Below are 12,500 nucleotides of genomic sequence, written 5' to 3'. Positions count from 1 at the left end.
CAGGTAGAAAAAGAGATATTCCTAGTCTTGTAGTATCACCTTAGTGTCATCTTACCATTATTGCCTTTGCGTGAACACCTGATTAACTTCGGTGATTTATTATTTAGGTGGGAAACAGGTAGAAAAATATATATGCCCAGTATTGTAGTGTCACCTTATTACCATCTTGCCGTACAGAACCGGTTCCTTTGCGTGACAACCTGAGTAACTACAGTGTTTTGTCTGGAAGTGTGTTTGAGACCGTTTTTGTTATTAGTGGTTTGTTATTTGAGCAGCAGATAGAAAAATAGATATGCCTAGTCATGCAGCGTCACCTTATTTTCATTTAAGCATTTACCACTTATAATTTTACGTGAAAACCTGCTGAATCAAAGTGGCTCGTTATGCAGGAGAGAAGCAGGGAAAAATGATGAATGTCTCTTCTTGCAGTGTCGTGAAAGCACCAGGCACCATATTCTCCTCCTACCTCTCATCCCTCAGCTTTGCTCCTGTCTCCTCGCCCCCGTGTGCAGCATCCCCTGTGCCTGGTTATCTATTGCACCCGTCCCCTTCGCATCCCACTTGTCACATCTCAACGCCTGTCAAGAGAGCTGCCGGCACAGAGATCGGTCCTCTGTCCACTGTTTGCATAATTCATATATTGCGGTAATTTAGGACTAAACATTTGTATGGTCGTGTTTGTCTCTGGGGACTTCACGCGAATGAATAAAAAAAAATAAGAGAGACAAAAGATAAAGTAGAGAGAGAGCGAGCAAGAGAGAGAGAGAGAGAGAGAGAGAGAGAGAGAGAGAGAATGAGAAGGGTGAGCACATGACATTGAAGTACATGACGATAAACAGGGAAGAGAAGATTGAACTTAGGAGAGGGAGGGATGGAGAGAGGGAGGAGGAGGAGGTAAAAAGAAAGAAAGGGTAGGTAGTAAAACTCGAAATACATGAAAGGGAAGAAAGGAGGGAAGATAGAAATTAAGAGAAGGGAGACTGAGATGGATAGAGAGAGAGGAGAAGGGAGGGGAGATGGATTATATAGACAGCCCTCCCTCCCCCCTTCCCCCCCCTCTCTCATCTAACACATGCAAAGTACCCCCCCACCCCCGCTAAGACAGCCGCGCACGAAACGGTCTAAATCATGGAAATTGTCGAGGCGCTCACTTACCTCAATTTTCTTTACCTAGACTGACAAGACAAGGCGCGGCGAGAGAGAGAGAGAGAGAGAGAGAGAGAGAGAGAGAGAGAGAGAGAGAATGTTCGTTTTTTTTATTTTTTAGTCCTCCATACCACGTCAAAACTGCTTTATGATAGTGATTTTGTGTATTAGTCTATCAGTCCATCTATGTAACTATTCATCTATCTATCTATATCTATTTAACTAACTATATTTATCCGTCTTTTTTCATCTATCTACGTATCGTTTTTATTTGCATTTATTTTCTTGCTCTCTGAGACTAATTTTGTGTTTTAATCTATCAATCTATGTCTATCTATTTCAATCTATCTGTCTGTCTATCTATCTATCTTTTGCAGACTCCATCATCATCTTTTTTTTTATTCCGGTTATGTGAGGTAAGAAGGGAGGAACTGGGGGAGGTACGGAGGAGGAGGAAATGAAGTGAGGGTGGAGGAGGAGAGAGGGGCGGAAAGGGAAGAAGGGGAGGAAGATGAAGGAAAGGCGTCGATGAAGGAAGAATGATAATGTAGAATAGGGGAGGAGGAGGAGGAGGAGGAGGGAAAATGGAAGGGAAGAAGAGATTAGTAGGTTGGGGGATATGGCTAGGGAAGGAAGAGAAGGGGAGAATAAAAGAAAAAAAGAACAATAATAATAATGATAATAATAAAAGAAGGAAAAAAGGAATATAAAGAGGAAGAGGGAAAATAAGAAACAGCATCAAGAAGGAAAAGAAGAAAAGGAAGGGAAAGGAGGAAAAATATAAAGGAGAAAAGAGGAGAAAGAAAAGAACACAAAGAAGAAAATGGAGAAGTAGGAAGTCAGTGAAGAGGAGAAAGGAAGAGATGGATAGTTTAGAGTCTATGGTAGAAGAGAAAGAGGATTTAGAAAAAGAAGAAGAACGAAAAAAGAAAGAAAAAATATACAAGTAAAAGAAAAATATTATGACGGAGAGAAAGAAGAAGAGGAGGAAGATTATGATGATGACGAAAAAGAAGAAAAGAAGGACAAGAAGGTTAACAGAGAGAAATAAGGAAGCAGAAAAAGCAGTTGGAGGGAGAGGGTTGAGGGGTGGAAGGGAGGTACAGGTGAGCAGGTGAGAGAGAGAGAAAGTCCAGGTGAATCCAATCGCAAGACTCCCAGGTAATCTGACTTGATAGGAACGAAGTGGAATCTCTGGAACCTTTTGAGTATATGTGGTGGGTCTCTCTCTCTCTCTCTCTCTCTCTCTCTCTCTCTCTCTCTCTCTCTCTCTCTCTCTCTCTCTCTCTCTCTCTCTCTCTCTCTCTCTCTCTCTCTCTCTCTCTCTCTCTCTCTCTCTCTCTCTCTCTCTCTCTCTCTCTCTCTCTCTCTCTCTCTCTCTCTCCAATTCCGTTTCAATTATTATTTTCTCCTTCCCTCCCTCCCCCTTATCCTCTTTCCTTTTCTTTGATTTTTCTTTCCCGCTCTCTCTCCCTCCCTCTTTTTTTCCTCCATTCCTTCTTTGCTCTATTTCTTTGTTTCTCTCTTTCTCTTCTTTCCTCCGTCCCTCCTCCTGCTTTGGGCTCCTTATCTTTCCTCCTCTTAATTCTCTCCCCTCGTCCCTCCCTTCCTCTTTCTTTCTCCCCTTCCTCTTGTTTCCTTCTTCCTTCCTTTTCTGCTTTCCTTTCTTCTCCATTTTTTCCTCCCCTTTCTATTTCCCTCCCTTTTCCATTCCTTTCTTCATTTCCTTCTTCCTCCCCTTTCTACTTTCCTCCCTTCTCCAATCTTCTCTTCCTTTCCCTCTTTCTTTCCTTCCCTCATGTACCTCCTTTTTCTCCCCTACTTTCTCTAATAGGCTGCTCCTCGTCCTCCCTCCCTCCCTCCCTCCCTCCCTCTCTTTCTCTCTCCCTAACTCCTCGCTCCCTCCTTCCCTCCCTCCCTTCCTTAACTTATTCTTCCTCCCTCCACCTTCCTTTCATAATTCTCTCTCCTTTACCCTTCTCCCTTCTTTCCGTCAGACTTTTTTCCTCATTTCCTCAGTTTCTTTCTCCCTTCCCCCCCTCACTCTTTCTATATCTATCTATGTATTTATCTATCTACTGTCTGTTTGTTTGTCTGTCTGTCTATCTCTATATCTATCTATCTATTTATCTTTCTATCTACCTATCTGTCTATCTCACCTACCAAACACTTCCCTCATATCCTCTTCTCCCTCTTCCCTTATCCTCTCCTGCTGCTCCTCCGCCTCCTCCTTCTCTTCCTCCTTCTAATATGAGCCTACCAGCCCCTTCCCTACCCCCCTCCCCGCCCCCTTCCCTGCCCCCCTCCCCGCCCTCCTGCCCCCCGTCGGTAAGAGCAGCCCCGCTTCGGCCCGACAGACAGCGTAAGTCGGGAAACGAAGTGCATTACCGACGCTAAACGAATTCCAGACAAGAAATGTGCGCTGTTCGGAGTCACTCATGTTACGGCGATATTTTCCGGCCCTGAGACGACGAAGGGAGGGAGGAGGAGGAGGAGGAGGAGGAGGAGGAGGAGGAGGAGGGGGTGTAGTGGTGGTGGTGGTGGTGGAGGGTAAATGAAAGGAAGAAAGGAAGGTTTAAAAAAGTCTAGTCTTGTCTCTGTATCTTCCTCCCTTGGTTCGCTCCCTCCCTTCCCTCCTTTTTCCCTCTGTTCAGCTCGCTCTCTCTCTCCCTCTGCCTCTCCCTTCTTCCCTCCCTCCCTTCCTCCTCTCCAGCCGGTATGCTATAGAGTGATCTTTTAGCTCCCTCTCTACCTACCCACCCGCCTCCTCCTCCTCCTCCTCGACACTTAATATTTCTAGGGACTTTTTGAAGACTGTATGAGAGAGAGAGAGAGAGAGAGAGAGAGAGAGAGAGAGAGAGAGAGAGAGAGAGAGAGAGAGAGAGAGAGAGAGAGAGAGAGAGTCTTTGCTATTGGAAAGTATTTAAAAGAAGACTAAAATGAACCGCTGTCCCATTACGGTTCAACTTTATTATTATTTGTTTATTTTTTCTCCTTTATATACATTTATTTATAATTTTAGCCTTGCACTTTCCTCATTACGTTGTTGCAATAAGAAAATAATCATTATCATTTATGTCTATCATTATCGGCGTATCATTAACACCACCGCCACCACCACAGCTACTACATACCACCTCCACCACCACCACCACCACCACAGCTACTACATACCACCGCCACCACCACCACCACCACAGCTACTACATACCACCGCCACCACCACCACCACCACAGCTACTACATACCACCGCCACCACCACCACCACCACAGCTACTACATACCACCGCCACCACCACCACCACCACAGCTACTACATACCACCACCACCACCACCACCACCACATCTACTACTTCAGACCACCACCACCACCACCACCACAGCTACTACATACCACCGCCACCACCACCACCACCACAGCTACTACATACCACCACCACCACCAAAAACAATACCATTAGCATCACCACCACCACCACCACCACCTTTACAACTACCACCACCACTACCACCACCAACAACAACACCATCACCACCACCACCACCACCACCACCTTTACAACTACCACCACCACTACCACTACCAACAACAACAACACCATTAGCATCACCACCACCACCACCACCGCCACCTTAACAACTACCACCACCACTACCACCACCAATAACAACAACACCATTAGCATCACCACCACCACCACCACCACTACCACCACCAACAACAACAACAACATGATTAGCACCGCCACCACCACCATACAGCTCGCACTAACGTACCTCAGCCCCTTACACCAACAAACGGATGTCATTACCTCCATTTACCTACCTCGGGGGGGAAGGGGGTGGGTTCAGTCAGCAGTTAGTTCGTCCGGCCGTTCGTCGCTGGGCCCGGCAGGAAGGTACTTATGCGGCGCCTGTCCGTGGGGCTTGAGTCAACTTTAGAACATTTCTCTCCTTCCTGTAAATCGCCCCGAGACATTTCCCCGCTAAATATTTCACCCCGTCGATATTTCTCACGCCCCTCCTTATTCGATCATTGCCAGTTTTTAAAATAACCACCTCATCTAAAATCTCACCTTAACTTGACGGTAACCGAACCTAACCTAAACTAAACTAACCTGACTGGCAACCTAACACAAACTAAGACAGACCTAGTAGCCTAACATAATTCCGGCGCCTTGACTGCACACCCCAATCAATAATTCAATCAACCTAACCTAAACTAAATGATGAACTAACCTAACCTACACAAACACCAGTACACTCAATACCAGATCTCGTCCACGTTTCTTTACCATCACATAGCGCTGTCCAATACACTCGGGGTGTGTGTGGGGGGGGTCAAGAGGGGAAATTTAAGGAGTTTTTTTTATGGGGAAATCTATGTCTAGGAGTATCAAGACACCGCTCCATCCGAAACTGACCTCCCTTCTGGGCACTCCTTTTATTTGCTCTTACATGAGTAGCGCTTAGCGGACTTTTTTTGTTTTTTCTCTCTTTGTTTTTGCCTTTTAGATGTTGCCTTTACTATGAGAAAAAGGAGAAAATCTGTTCAACGTGGTAAGTTCAAGGCGAGGTAAATGTTCACCGGGGAATATGACTAGGAAGGGAATGTGTCCAACGAGGAAAAGAACAAGAGGTTAAAATGTCAAGAAGGGAAATTTCAGGGGGTGTCCAGGGTGGGAATATATGTCTAGGGGGAAATCTGTCAAACGGGGTAAACTCAGGGGGAAGGGAAAGTCCACAGGGGAAAATATATCGAACGAAAAGGAAAGTGTCGACTCAGGAAAAGAACAAGGGGGTAAAATGTCACGAGGGGAAAATGTAGAGGGTGTCCATTGAGGAATATTAATCATTGGAAATCTGTCACACGTGGTAATCTCAGGGTGAAGAAAAAGTCGACTGGATGGGAATATGCCCAGCGAAGAGTCTGACAGCAGCTGCAACTACGTCCAAGGGGAAATGTTTTGCTCCCGCTGGAGTCACGCAGGGTTGTTGGTGTTAAGTGAGTGTTCTGATGCTAATTGGTTCACGGATACATAAAAGTCAATATCCGTCGTACAGGTCATTAAGACAAACACAACACATAGAAAAGGTCTTTGTGTGTGTATGCGTTTATGTGAATGTTATGTTGTGTAATTGTCATTTAAGTGTTGGTGTATGTGTGGAACAATATGTATAAGTTAACAATAGGAGGACGAGGACAGATAGTTGAAGATAAACAAGTAACAAGAAAGACAAACAATGGAGACGCGACAGGACGACAAGGCACGGGACAACATAGCAATAACAAAATATAGAGTTTGTGCAGCTGCACTCTTTTTTTTTTTTTTGGTGGTGGTGGTGGTGGGGGGGGGGGGGGCCCCGAGAAGAGAGCGAATATTTTCAGCGGTGACTTGCTACAGGGTCACGGGGCCTCGGGGCGGGGCGGGGCGGGGCGAGCTATTAGCCTATTACGATCAAAAGAGAGCGTTAACAACTTTCAGGCGGCGACTATCGAGATGGCCAGCGCCTGCATGCCCTTGGTCGCCTGGAGAGAGAGAGAGAGAGAGAGAGAGAGAGAGAGAGAGAGAGAGAGAGAGAGAGAGAGAGAGAGAGAGAGTTGCTCTTCCCATTTTACTGTTTTTCTTTTGTTCTCTCAAAGCAATACTGAATTCTTCATCATAGGGTGGAAGGAAGGTGGGGCAAAACGGCACCCTTAAGGTTTCACTCCAGATTTTGCAGCAATTTTGTACTATATTCAGAGATAGTTGGTGTTTTTGCAATCTTTATTCATCATTAAACAAAATAAACTATCTTTGGAAGAACCACTTTGGATCCTTTACTCATGAGAATTAAAAATATAAAATAGCCACAGGTGGGCCATTTTGTACAATGGGTGGGACAAAACGGACCCCACATATGGGGAAAAGGGGCTCTCATATGGAAATGCTTGGTAACATGCCAAAACATAGGTTTCTTTTTTTTTACATCCCCGCCTATAGCGCCGGTAGGCTTTCTTCAGGGGCCAGATGGTCGGCCCAAGCCCGTCGTGTCGCAGGCATTTGTTTTTTTTTATAGTGGCGCCAGTTATGCTTGGCTCATGCTGCCCCCCGGAACTCATTTTTGATTCACTGGACGGTTTCTTCTGAAGTCCAGGTTGCTGGGTGGTCTTCTGGACAGCATGTGGGTAGTCTTAGGCCACTCGGCGGTGACTGAAAAATCCCAGGTGGTAGCATGGGGATTCGAATCGACGTTGTCCATGGCTTGGTGAATGTGAGCCCAGCACGCTAACCACTTAGGCTCAGTAGCATGAACAACAGTGAATTCTTATAAACTACTCACAAATGAAAAGTGATATTACCTTCCTGAACATAAAAGTTCTTATTCCATTACAAAAATAAATAATCTGTGGCTCAGTAGCATGGACACCAATGAACTCTCATGAAAGTACACACAAGTGAAAGTGAAATTACTTTTCTGAACATAAAAGTTCTTTACGCATTACAAGAATAATTGTTCTTTTGCTCAGTAGCATAAACAGCATGAACTCACAAATGGAAAGTGACCTGACCTTCCTGAAAATAAAATTAATATTCATTTAAAAGAAACAGAGAACACTTTGTCCTTATCTTTGTTCAGTGAAGGTGTGAGTTAGTTAGCAGCAAAAATTCATTATTGTTAAGTGGGCCGTTTTGCCCCAAGGGCAATGAAAATGTTAACAACAACCTCAGCGGAACAATGGTGGTGCAGAAAATGTTTCAGTAGTCAGACTCATTCACAGAGTAACACCAAAGAATCATGCAATAACACATGAAATTATGAGTCACAGTATTCCACAAACACGATTTTATCAGACCCTTACAAATGGATCAGCTGGTGATAAAATATTCTGGGATTTTTCACAAACAAACAAACGACGGCGTCCAAACTTGCTCCGATGTTACAGCTGACTAATGAGCCGAGGAGTAAGTCCATATCCTTATCAATAGCTGGCAGAAGCTAGAAACACAGAAAACGGGGTAGTCCATATTACCCACCTGTGCCATTTTGCCACACCTTCCCCTATATTCTGTTTACTTTTAATCCTGACCATCACACTGTTAAATGTGGATTATTGTTTCATATATTCATGATTGTTCAGTCAGTAAAATTGTTTCGAGCGTTGCGTTGCTGATGCTTTATTTCTTATGAGGACTGTTCTTGATTCCCTTGACCGCTGCAAATTCAAAGCAATACAAAAAAAATTCTGAGAAGCCTCTTTCGTGGCATAAGAATGGTGGTGCGCTATAACTTGAAATTTTGCTATTAAATTTCATCCCGAATCACCTCCCTGTGTGTCACCATGATATTCCTAGCCTTGATAACTATTTACTGTACTTACTCCACAGGTGCTCCCGCCTCACGTGAGCCGCTGCCTCGGGTGGCCTCTCGTGGCTCGGTGCCGGCCAGCCTCTGCCAGGTGTGCCACCGCCGCCAGGTGAGTGCACGCCGCTGCGGGGCATCACCTCAGTGCTGGGACCATGTTTGGGTGTGAAGAGTTGGGGGGTTGTTTTCGTTTATATTTTGGAAAGTGAGAGAAATTAATAGCGGCACGCTAAAAAAGATAATTATAATTTCAAAGTCAGGCCATGAATAGCTAAATCTATGCTCTGATTCTCATTATTATTATTATTATTATTATTATTATTATTATTATTATCATTAATGATATAAATAATAATGATAGTAATGATAATACTAAAAGTAACAACAGCAATAATAATAATAATAATAATAATAATAATAATAATAATAATAATAATAATAATAATAATAATAATAATAATAATAATAATAATAATAATAATAATAATAATAATAATAATAATAATAATAATAATAATAATATAATGATGATCATAATGATGATGACACACACACACACACACATAATAATAATAATACACACAATAATACATAATAGTGATAATTATTATTAATAATATTATTACATTACATACACATATTATTATTATTATTATTATTATTATTATTATTATTATTATTATTATTATTATTATTATTATTATTATTATGAGTAGTAGTAGTAGTAATAGTAGTAGAAGCAGTAGTAGTTGCAGTTGTTGTTTTATTTAAGTGCTGCCTGTAGCGCCGGTGGCTCTCTTGAGGGGCCTCTTGGACGGCCCCAGCCCGTTAGTAGTAGTAGTAGTAGTAGTAGTGAAGGTGATGGTAGTAGCAGTAGTACGTAACATTACATTTGGCTCATTATATTTATACATAAATTGGGCAGGGAGGAAAAGAGGCGTGTTGGTGGAATATTTACTAGCCCCCCTACAACACACACACACACACACACACACACACACACACACACACACAAACATGTTCTTTCGCGTACTACTGCGTGTCACATGCGATACCACCTCCTATATCTCTCCTCCTCCTCCTCCTCCTCCTCCTCCTGTCGCCGCTGCACAAAGACCGTCCCCTGGCCAGGATTGTACGGGCTGAGGTCGCCAGTTTATGGTGTGTTGTCCCTTCCTAGCTTTGGAACAAACAACATTAGCCTGGCCTCTCTCACGGCTGGCGCGTCAAAGGTGGGCTGGCGGCGGTGTGTGTGTGTGTGTGTGTGTGTGTGTGTGTGTGTGTGTGTGTACCGTGTTTGTTTGTTTGTTTGGGTTTGTAGGCACTATCTGTCTTATTGTGTCCGTGTACTTCCTCCGTTTGTATTTATATGTATCTTATCTGGCGGTATATTTGCTTGTGTGTTCGTATATATATTTTTTGTCTATTTGTTTGCCTTTTTGTGTGTGTTGTATTGTGTGTCTCGTCTGTTTGTATATCTTTATCTGAGCTGGCTACTTCCTTGTGTGTGTTTGTATGTATGGGTTTTTTTTTTGTTGTTGTTGTTGTTATTCCGGGTTTTCCCTTTTGTACATTCACAGCATGGGTTCACAAAAGGTAGGTCATGCCTCACCAATCTCTTGTCCTTCTACAATAAAGTATTTGAGGCGGTTGACAGAGATGAAAATTATGATGTAATCTATCTTGATTTTAGTAAAGCGTTTGACAAAGTTCCTCACCAACGACTGTTGCTTAAATTACAGGCTCACGGAGTAGAGGGTAAAGTTTTGAACTGGGTCAAGGCGTGGCTTAGCAATAGGAAGCAAAGAGTGCAAATCAATGGTAAAAGATCTGACTGGGGATGTGTTACGAGTGGGGTCCCACAAGGTTCGGTATTAGGTCCACTTTTGTTTATTATTTATATCAATGACTTAGATACAGGAATTAGTAGTGATGTTAGTAAATTTGCAGATGATACCAAGATCGGTAGAGTAATTGAGTCAGATAAGGACGCTAGTATTCTCCAAGGTGAACTCAACAGATTGTATGACTGGGCGGATAAATGGCAGATGGAGTTCAATGTAGGGAAGTGCAGTATTCTGAGTGTAGGTAGGAACAATCCCTCACATAACTATTGCTTAAATGACACTCTCATAAGCAGGTCTGGGTGCGAGAGGGATTTAGGGGTCTTAGTGAGCTCTGATCTCCGTCCAAGGGCACAATGCATTCAAGCTAGAAATCGAGCTAATAGGGTACTGGGATTTATTTCAAGGAGCGTAAGCAACAGAAGCCCCGAAGTCTTCCTCAAACTATATTTAGCATTAGTTAGACCTCATCTTGACTATGCAGTTCAGTTCTGGTCACCTTACTATAGAATGGATATCAAAATGTTAGAATCAGTGCAGAGGAGGATGACTAAGATGATTCAGGGGTTGAGAAACTTGCCATACGAGGAAAGACTCAAACAGTTAAACTTGCATTCTCTAGAAAGGCGAAGGGTGCGTGGAGACATGATCGAGGTTTATAAATGGATGAAGGGCTTTAATAAGGGAGACATTCATAAGGTTTTGTTGGTAAGAGAACCGGGTAGGACACGAAGTAATGGGTTTAAACTGGATAAATTCAGATTCAACAGGGACATAGGCAAAAATTGGTTTACTAACAGGGTGGTGGATGAATGGAATAGGCTTAGCAGTCATGTGGTGAGTGCCAATACAATTGTCACATTCAAAAATAGACTAGATAAATTCATGGACAGCGATATTAGGTGGGGTTAGATACACGGGAGCTTAGAGTCAAAGGAGCTGCCTCGTATAGGCCTACCGGCCTCTTGTAGACTCCTGCGTTCTTATGTTCTTATGTTCTTATTTATTATTTTGTCTGTACTCCGCCTCCGCCACCGCCACCGCCACAACCACCAGCGAGTGAGGAATAGGCCTAAGCAACATGGCCTCCGTGCCTTATTTAGCCGCTTTTCTCATCCAATTTGTGCCCACGGAACCGTTTGTAAACAGAAACTTTTGGTAAAAATAAAACGTAAAACACGGCAGAAAATAAGATGACAAAAGTGTCTCAGAGAAAAGTTCACACAGCAAAAAGTTGATGACCTCGCTGTGTGTGTTTCCCGTCCCCTTTCCTGCCACTGGCTATTGTAGTGGTTCGCCTCCACCCCTTCATCCATTACGATACATGAGTTGCCTTGATGAATTAGTGCTTCCCTTTTTTTTACATGTTCATTATTACTTTACTGACCCATCCCCCGCTCATTGTTTTCCCAGTTTTAATACATATGCCTGTAGTCGTATCGCCCCCCACCCCCTACCCCTCTCCCCGCTACACTTTCCGCTGAGTCGAGGCCTCGTCGTAGTCCAAGAACCCCAAACAAAGCTGTTTTCTGCTCGCATGTGTCTTCTCTTTACCCGGATGTGATTCACGGTCGAGAACCCGCCTCACAAACCAGTTTCTTTTCTCGAAAAATATTAAAACTATATATACAAAGTCGGTCAAACAAATATATGACAAACTAGACGGCCACAGACAAAAACTAAAACTACAAGTAAACACGTTAATAAGTAAGCAAATAAACATTGAATATGCACATATATTGAACGCCCCCCCCAAAAAATAATAATAATAACACGAAAAATCGAAGTAAAAATCAAAATCTCACTCCTAAGCAATCCAACTAGAGCTTTTCATGCCTGCAAAGATCCTTCCTTCTCCCCCTCTTCCCACCTCTCGCCCACCTTCGCTCCCCTTCCCAGCTCTCCCTCGCCTCGCCCAGAGCTCCGCGTCGCCTCTGCCGGTAACTCGGGCGGCGTGGAGGCGGGCGAGGCATTAGGGCGGCGGCAGACGGCGGCGGAGGAGTCAAATTGGCCCCGGGCGAGGCTCAAAGGCGGGACGTAAACAAATGAGACGCAGACGGATTCATAAAGTGTTGCAGCGAAGAGACGAGGACGAGGAGGCGACGGTGGTGGTGGTGGTGGTGGTGGTGGAGGAGGAGGAGGAGGAGGAGGAGGAATACAT

At 43.8% G+C, this 12,500-nt stretch overlaps 1 long non-coding RNA gene across 1 annotated transcript in view; it reads left to right on the top strand.

The window, feature by feature from the left end:
• LOC127008054 (uncharacterized) overlaps nucleotides 1-12,500 on the top strand; it is a 77,463-nt gene that overhangs the window by 48,758 nt on the left and 16,205 nt on the right. The window contains exon 3 of the long non-coding RNA XR_007760756.1: nucleotides 8,519-8,607. This is a non-coding gene — a long non-coding RNA (uncharacterized LOC127008054). The remainder of the gene's footprint in view (nucleotides 1-8,518; nucleotides 8,608-12,500) is intronic.

This window comes from Eriocheir sinensis, chromosome 37, assembly GCF_024679095.1.
Source record: "Eriocheir sinensis breed Jianghai 21 chromosome 37, ASM2467909v1, whole genome shotgun sequence".
NCBI classification, from domain to species: Eukaryota; Metazoa; Arthropoda; class Malacostraca; order Decapoda; family Varunidae; genus Eriocheir; species Eriocheir sinensis.
Note: the sequence above shows the minus strand (reverse complement) of the source record. Positions and strands in the feature narration are given on the sequence as shown.